This window comes from Protopterus annectens, chromosome 2.part2 (genome assembly GCF_019279795.1).
Source record: "Protopterus annectens isolate FY-2018-M chromosome 2.part2, PAN1.0, whole genome shotgun sequence".
Lineage (NCBI taxonomy): Eukaryota > Metazoa > Chordata > Ceratodontiformes > Protopteridae > Protopterus > Protopterus annectens.
Genome location: NC_056730.1, coordinates 759,507,960 through 759,516,330, shown reverse-complemented (window position 1 = coordinate 759,516,330; position 8,371 = coordinate 759,507,960).

Sequence of the window (8,371 nt, the reverse complement as noted above, 5' to 3'; positions counted from 1 at the left end):
AACCACACAATGACTCATTTGATAAACTGCAGGAATTTTAATTGTTTAGAATTCGGATCCTAGTTTACTTTTCAGTCAAATGATTAGCTGTCCAATATTTCACAAACAAAAATAGAAATCAGTATGTTTATACAAATGTAGCCAAGAGTAGAAGTGGTATGATAGCAAGTCCCGTCAAATGTAGTAGTCAGAGATGAAGGACGTGGTGGCATCTCCTCATGGCTTCTGTGTATGCTGCTTAGTTTTGACTTTGGCTCGCTGTGTGGAGCATGCATGTTTTCCCTTGATCTGTAGAGGATCTCTGCATTTATTCAGTTTTACCTTCATCTCCCTAAAAGATGCTGCTTGATTGTTTGTCATGGAGGCAATAATAACTTATGAAAAGACAGGGCACAGTTGAAGAATGTGCTCCTGAGACAAATAAAGCTGGATTACAAATATTAAGACAGCATATATTTCGGTGTCAAAAAGTCAGTCAGACAGACAGGCAGACAGAGTGAGTGAGTGAGTGAGTCATCTTTTCCTGCATCAAGAGAAGATGGAAAAATTCACTTTCCCTTTAACAAACATCATATTATGACTAAAATTAAATTATGAATAGATGCACAGAGCATTTAAGCAGTGACAACATAAACTTCATAATCTGAAATCTGGATTTTGCTGGAAAGCTTGATCTTTGCCTTTTAAAAGAAGATTAGGTATTACTGGCAAAAGAGAAAGAAAGTTGGGGAACAGTATGACATTTCTAACCATTTTCCTTCACATTTTGTATCTGGGTCTTGATCCCAGGATTGCTTTCTAGAAATGGCACAAATTAAAGATATCTATCCTAAACCAATCACACACATTAAAGATATCTATCTGAAAATAATCCTAACCCAATCTTTGGATTATACATAGTTATTATTAAAGATTAAAAACATAATCCTGGAAAACAATCTAAGACTACATTGTTGAAACATCCAAACCATCCAAACATCCCCACCCAATAACATTTTTTTATAATCAGACTACAATACATGCCCAATAACATTCTTTTATAATCAGACTACAATACATGCCCAATAACATTCTTTTATAATCAGACTACAATACATGCCCAATAACATTCTTTTATAATCAGACTACAATATGTGCCCAATACCATTGTTTTATAATCAGACTACAATATGTGCCCAATACCATTGTTTTATAATCAGACTACAATATGTGTCCAATAACATTGTTTTATAATCAGACTACAATACGTGCCCAATAACATTCTTTTATAATCAGACTACAATATGTGCCCAATACCATTGTTTTATAATCAGACTACAATATGTGCCCAATAACATTGTTTTATAATCAGACTAAAATACATGGCCAGTAACATTGCTTTATAATCAGACTACAATATGTGTCCAATAATATTGTTTTATAATCAGACTACAATATGTGCCCAATAACATTGTTTTATAATCAGACTAAAATACATGCCCAATAACATTGCTTTATAATCAGACTACAATACGTGCCCAATAACATTCTTTTATAATCAGACTAAAATACGTGCCCAATAACATTGTTTTATAATCAGACTACAATATGTGCCCAATAACATTGTTTTATAATCAGACTAAAATACATGCCCAATAACATTGCTTTATAATCAGACTACAATACGCGCCCAATAACATTGTTTTATAATCAGACTACAATACGCGCCCAATAACATTCTTTTATAATCAGACTAAAATACATGCCCAATAACATTGCTTTATAATCAGACTACAATACGCGCCCAATAACATTCTGTTATAATCAGACTACAATACGTGCCCAATAACATTGTTTTATAATCAGACTGCAATGCGTGCCCAATAACATTGCTTTATAATCAGACTACAATACATGCCCAATAACATTCTGTTATAATCAGACTACAATACATGCCCAATAACATTGCTTTATAATCAGACTACCATACGTGCCCAATAACATTGTTTTATAATCAGACTGCAATGCGTGCCCAATAACATTGTTTTATAATCAGACTACAGTATGTGCCCAATAACATTGTTTTATAATCAGACTACAGTATGTGCCCAATAACATTGCTTTAAAATCAGACTAAAATATGTGCCCAATAACATTGCTTTATAATCAGACTAAAATATGTGCCCAATAACATTGCTTTAAAATCAGACTACAATACGTGCCCAATAACATTGCTTTATAATCAGACTACAATACGTGCCCAATAACATTCTTTTATAATCAGACTAAAATACGTGCCCATTAATATTGTTTTATAATCAGACTACAATACACGCCCAATGACATTGCTTTATAATCAGACTACAATACGTGCCCAATAACATTGCTTTATAATCAGACTACAATACGTGCCCAATAACATTCTTTTATAATCAGACTAAAATACGTGCCCAATAATATTGTTTTATAATCAGACTACAATACATGCCCAATAACATTGTTTTATAATCAGACTACAATACGTGCCCAATAACATTGTTTTATAATCAGACTACAATACGCGCCCAATGACATTGCTTTATAATCAGACTACAATACATGCCCAATAACATTGTTTTATAATCAGACTACAATACATGCCCAATAACATTGTTTTATAATCAGACTACAATACGCGCCCAATGACATTGCTTTATAATCAGACTACAATACATGCTCAATAACATTGTTTTATAATTAGACTGCAATGCATGCTGGCTGCTCTTCTTTAAGGCCACTGCTTCATAATCAGCTAAATGTTACATACAAGTGTGGTGAGATGCTAATGGTGCAAAAAGAGTAAGATGTCAAGAAAATCAGAACATACATTTACCTATGGAGACTTCACAGGTGCTCGGCAGAGAAATGGTCATTTGAGTGGAATTCTCAGACCATGGTAAAAAAGCGGGTCCTACTTTGTTCCCAATGTGGATAGCCCCCATATACCCCCATCCCAGAAATACAATGTGAATTTCAACATTTCCAGAGGGTAAAAAATAAAAGTAGCATAAATACCAGGCACTACAGTCACAAACTCCACTACCTACAACCATCTTTCTTCTACAGAAAAAGAAGAAGAATCTTTATTATCAGATCTCATAGTTATTTATTGGATGGAAACAGGTTTTGTTTTAGAAGCTGATTTCTAAGATGATTGCAGGTACTTTATGAGTCCAGAAAATTATTACTAAACCTTACCATTCTTTCACTTTACATCGATCTTATATGAAAGACTACATGCTTTGTCATTGTTAAATAGTGGAGTTTTGGCTACAACGGTCTTTATAGTGCATATTTCTTGACATAAACTATTATACTGGGTTGTTTGCTATTACATTCTCTCTGCGTTGTCCCCTTTGCCTATATTTGTGCTGTTCAACTTTGGATTTGGCATTTAAACTATTATACTGTTGATGTTAGAGAGAGCATTTTTTTATGTTTAGCTGACAATGTGGATAACATTGCTTCACTTTCTTTTTGTGCTGGGGTAACTTTTTATTTCACTTTGTATCACCTGACCTTTTCATGATCTACCCCATTTGCTGTTTACTTACCCATGTTTGGGGGTAAATAAATACCTGCATATGCTACTATCCAAGGAGGAATTGTGGGTTGCCTACAATGAAGTCTGCACCCTCCACACACACACACACACACACACACACACACACACACACACACACACACACACACACACACACACACACACACATCAGTGCTACAAGCAGTTTGTAATTTTCATAATTCTTCCCTGTCCTGTTCTTTCATCTATCTTCTGTCTCTTATGCAGATATGTTTCAAGACATTTATTTATTTTTATTTTTATTTATTTAAACATTTATCTGTTTGTTTGAGTATCAGACGTATGAATCCTAAACACTATTTGATAATAAAAATAAAACTGGCATAATTAAAAGAAGCCTGAAGAAAACAATGGATATGACAATATTATAAATAAATGCTAAAAATAATTATTTCAAATTAAAATCGCCACCTCAAGCTGAATTTAAGTAAACTTTCCTAAACAGGTGAAACTAAATTGTATATTATATATTTTATATCATATTCATGGCTTTGTGATCTCTGTCATGTCCAAAGAAGATCTGATAATCAAGCTCCATTCAGCATTTCAAGAGGGAGCATGTGTAGGATAACTTTATCATTAGAATGCCTGATGAAAAATAAACATCTCTAACTATTTATTTGATGCTACAAATCTCTTTCAATAGCCCGTGGAGTTGTTGTTTGCTGATGCATGCTGGTGTTATATGTCAGCTGCCTTAGCTACTCAGTAATTTATAATTACAAGTCTTGATTGATTCAGACCTCATTTCTTCACTAAGTGTAAATAGTTAAATGGATAAATGTGCACAGTGGCTGTTAGATGACACACAAACACAAACATGTTCAAACAAAGACACACATGCACACAATCATACACACACCCACATCCAACACAAGCATGCCTATGCACAAATGTATACATATATACTTGCACATTTACATCACACATATGCAAGCATACACACACATGCATGCACATGCACACACATAGACATGCCCACTCGTGCATGCACACATACACATATACACATACATACATACACAAACACATACGGATGAATCCCTGTACATGCATATACATAAACAGACATTCACAAGTGCATGCATACACACTCTCGCAGACGCACACACACACACACACACACACACACACACACACACACACACACACACACACACACACACACACACACACACGCACACACACACACACACACACACACAGAAAAGGAAAAATAAACATGAGAGCTTTCAGCTCTCTGCACAGTCTACTGAGAACAACATTTCAGCACTTTATAATATTATATTTACTGTGTTTATGAGTTAATACAGATATGCTATAATCATACTGATATAATAAAAAGAATCAGGTGCTCCTAGGTACCCAGTAAAACACATCTGTCTTTAGAAAATAGCAGATGACTGAGTAGCATACATTTGTTTTCGCAGAAATATGCCATCATACGTTAAGGTAACAGGTAAGACCACTCAGAATAACTAATTTGCATGTTAATCCAGTTTTTAGAAAAGCTATAGCTCCTACATAAATTTTACCTAGCATAATAACTGCCTTATTTCCACACAACAAATTGTCAGATTATGTCATCGTTTTGATTACCTCTTCAGGAATGCTGTTTCAGTTATCCACTACCTGTTCCATGAATAATAATATTATTTTGAGTTAGCCTGACCATGGAGTTGGTATATATAAGTTCAGGGTGTGTGAAGGGCTTGGCCAAGTCATGTGGGGTAAAGGGCACTTGTCCCCTGCATAAAACATTAAAAAGTGTTTTGGGCAGGAATTTTTTGGTGAATGCAGTTCAGGGATTCCAATCCTTGGTGTGTTGCTCTTGTCCATTCATAGTGGAAGTGTCTAAACTGCATGTTTTTTTTCTTTTTGAAAACTTTTGCCATTTGGGGTCTGATAGATTCTCATTAGTTTCTTGTTTTATTCATCTGCTCCCTTCTTCCAAGCCTGTACACAATAAATTATTTTAGTCTATCAATATATAATTTCTACAGGACCATTTGTTGATTTTTCTGTACTGCCCCATTTCACTGATGACTCAGCAAAAATTAAGGTTTTGGAATAACACACACTAACCAATGGGAGATTGTTCAATCTGTCCTTACACAGAAAAAACAATTTATTTTCTTTAGAGATGCCGCTTCACAAAATGCCAGCAATCTGCCTCATGTCTTTGCTGCTTTAACACTTTACTTGCTTCTCTTTCAACTATGTGGCATGATTAATCCAGGTTCAGTCTTACTTTTGTTTTTTTCACAGGTTTTTCTTCAAAAATGCATGATTTTTTCACGTTGGGTAAGCTGCTACACTTTACACAATTCTATCTGTTTACCATTCCACTCTTTCTTTTGTATCATCCCATTTGCATATTTTGTGTCATTGGTAAAAACAAGCACCTTCCCTTCTACACCTTCTCCAGCATCAGTTATGTAAACTGAACATGAATGGCTTGCAGCACTACTGATCATGGTACCTCATTCTTTAAAGGCTGAGACAGAGACCAACCATTAAGAGATTGCATCTGGTGGCAACCAGGATTATAACCGAAGAGCTAAAGACATTGCATGAATACATGGGAATATCTTGCATTGTGTGCATATGTTGTTCAGATAGCAATGTATGCATACATCTCCTGGTAAAAAGATATAGGACATAGTAAAATATATACAGAGCTATTTTTGACAGAGCTGAAAGATTTGTGGGACAAAAGAGACTTTTAGAAGCCTATTATTTTTATTTAATTATACTTTGTTGACTGAATTTGTCCCACTAGGCCAGTTGCAACTTTTCAGTGGAGACCTGAGGTGGTATTCATACTGACTACAGGAAACTCGGTCAGGACACATGGGAAGTTCCATGATGCAGTCAGCAAGTGGTGATGGTGGGTATTTCCTGATAGAGTTGGAAAGCGATATACCTAAAATGATGGAGGCTGCAGTGCTGCTTTGGATTATGGTGTTTCTGTTACAACTGTTGCTTCAGGGGGATCATGTGAGGAACACATTAGTGCAAATGCTTAGGGAGGAAACACCTGCTTCTGCAGTTTCAGCTGAATGGAGTGCCAGTGTAGAGCAGAAATGTCCACATTTAGTTATCAAGTCATTTTCTTTAGGAATTTTTCTTGATGAGAAGTGGGTGCTCAAGGAAATGCTGATGTTAGTTATACATCTGATGAAGAAGTTTTGCCTCCACCTGTACCATAAAAGGACAACCAAAAAAGAAGTCAATATAACTTCCTTTCAGGATATTAAACTAGACCTTTATACTTTGTGAGACAATATAATAAAGTTGTCAAGCTTTCAAATTGTTGAAATTCATTCTGTTATACATTTAGGGGATAGAGTCTCGTGCAAATATCCACTCTTTAGTAATGGATGCTAAACGTAATACTATCTCTGCCTCTTCCATCAACCCTAACTCTGCACCTTAAAACTTCATAAAAGCCTTCCTGTAACAGTGCCACAATTCAGATGAATTTGAGTTTAGTGTTATGGAGAGTTATAGTATTAATATTGGGAGATGAAATAGTTTTCCTTTCTCAATATTATCAAATTGATATTTTTTGTTTTTGGTATTGTGTATTTTTGAACTTTTTTGCTAGTGTTTTCAATTTGACATTAAATTAGTTCAGTCATACACCGAGCCCAAGAAGTTGAATCCACAAAACAATGAAAACTAAAAACCGCGAAATTCAAAACCTCGAATACTGGAGGTTTTAAATTTTGCAGTTTTACTACACACACACACACACACACACACACACACACACACACACACACACACACACACACACACACACACACACGCACACACACATACATACACACACACACACACACACACACACACACACACACACACACACACACACCAGCCACCACACAAACACGCACAATCACTCTACTACATGAAAGCAGGGGGGCAAGCCTCCCTACACCACCCATGTGGGGGGTCTGTGCCCCCCACACACCCCCTACTTAAATATTCTCACTCCGAGGTTGCACTACATACAATCACAGACAAAACACCACCACACAAGCTACATTCTCCTCGCACACACACATCACAGCAACAAAACACACTGACACACACCACAGCCCCCAGCCAAACCCCTTAACATTCACACACACTTACCTGAATACATGACCACAGTGGCACTTTAGAAGCATGAAATTCAAAACCTCCGGTATTCGAGGTTTTAAATTTCATGCTTCTAAACTTTTGCTATTATGTGGATTCAGCTTCTTGGGCTCGAGATACTGAACTTCAAGATTTCAGTATTTCGAGCTTGTGAAGTGAATCCATGTATGTATATATATATATATATATATATATATATATATATATATATATATATATATATCTACTTCAGAATGTCAACCGTTCAAGTGTGGCCAGCATGGGCACAGAGTAGCAGCAGAATTCACCAGCTCCACTAAAGAAAACTTATTTATACTAGAATTTTGTCTCCTAACAAGAAAACGCAGATATTTTTCTACATATCTTCTTAATACTCAACCTCTTCTACAAGAATATCTACAAAAAAACTAAAAGTGGACCTATTTTCCAGTCAAAAATCTATCAGGAAAATTTCTTCTCATCTGAAAAGAATTCCAGCATGAGTCTCACTAAGACAGGCAGTCAAGACTCCAGCCTTAAAAGAGAACTACAAACTCTAATATCTAACATTCAAGACCTAAATACAAAGATTGATAAAATTGATTCTAAAATAGACAACTTTAAGGAAAAAAACACTAAACA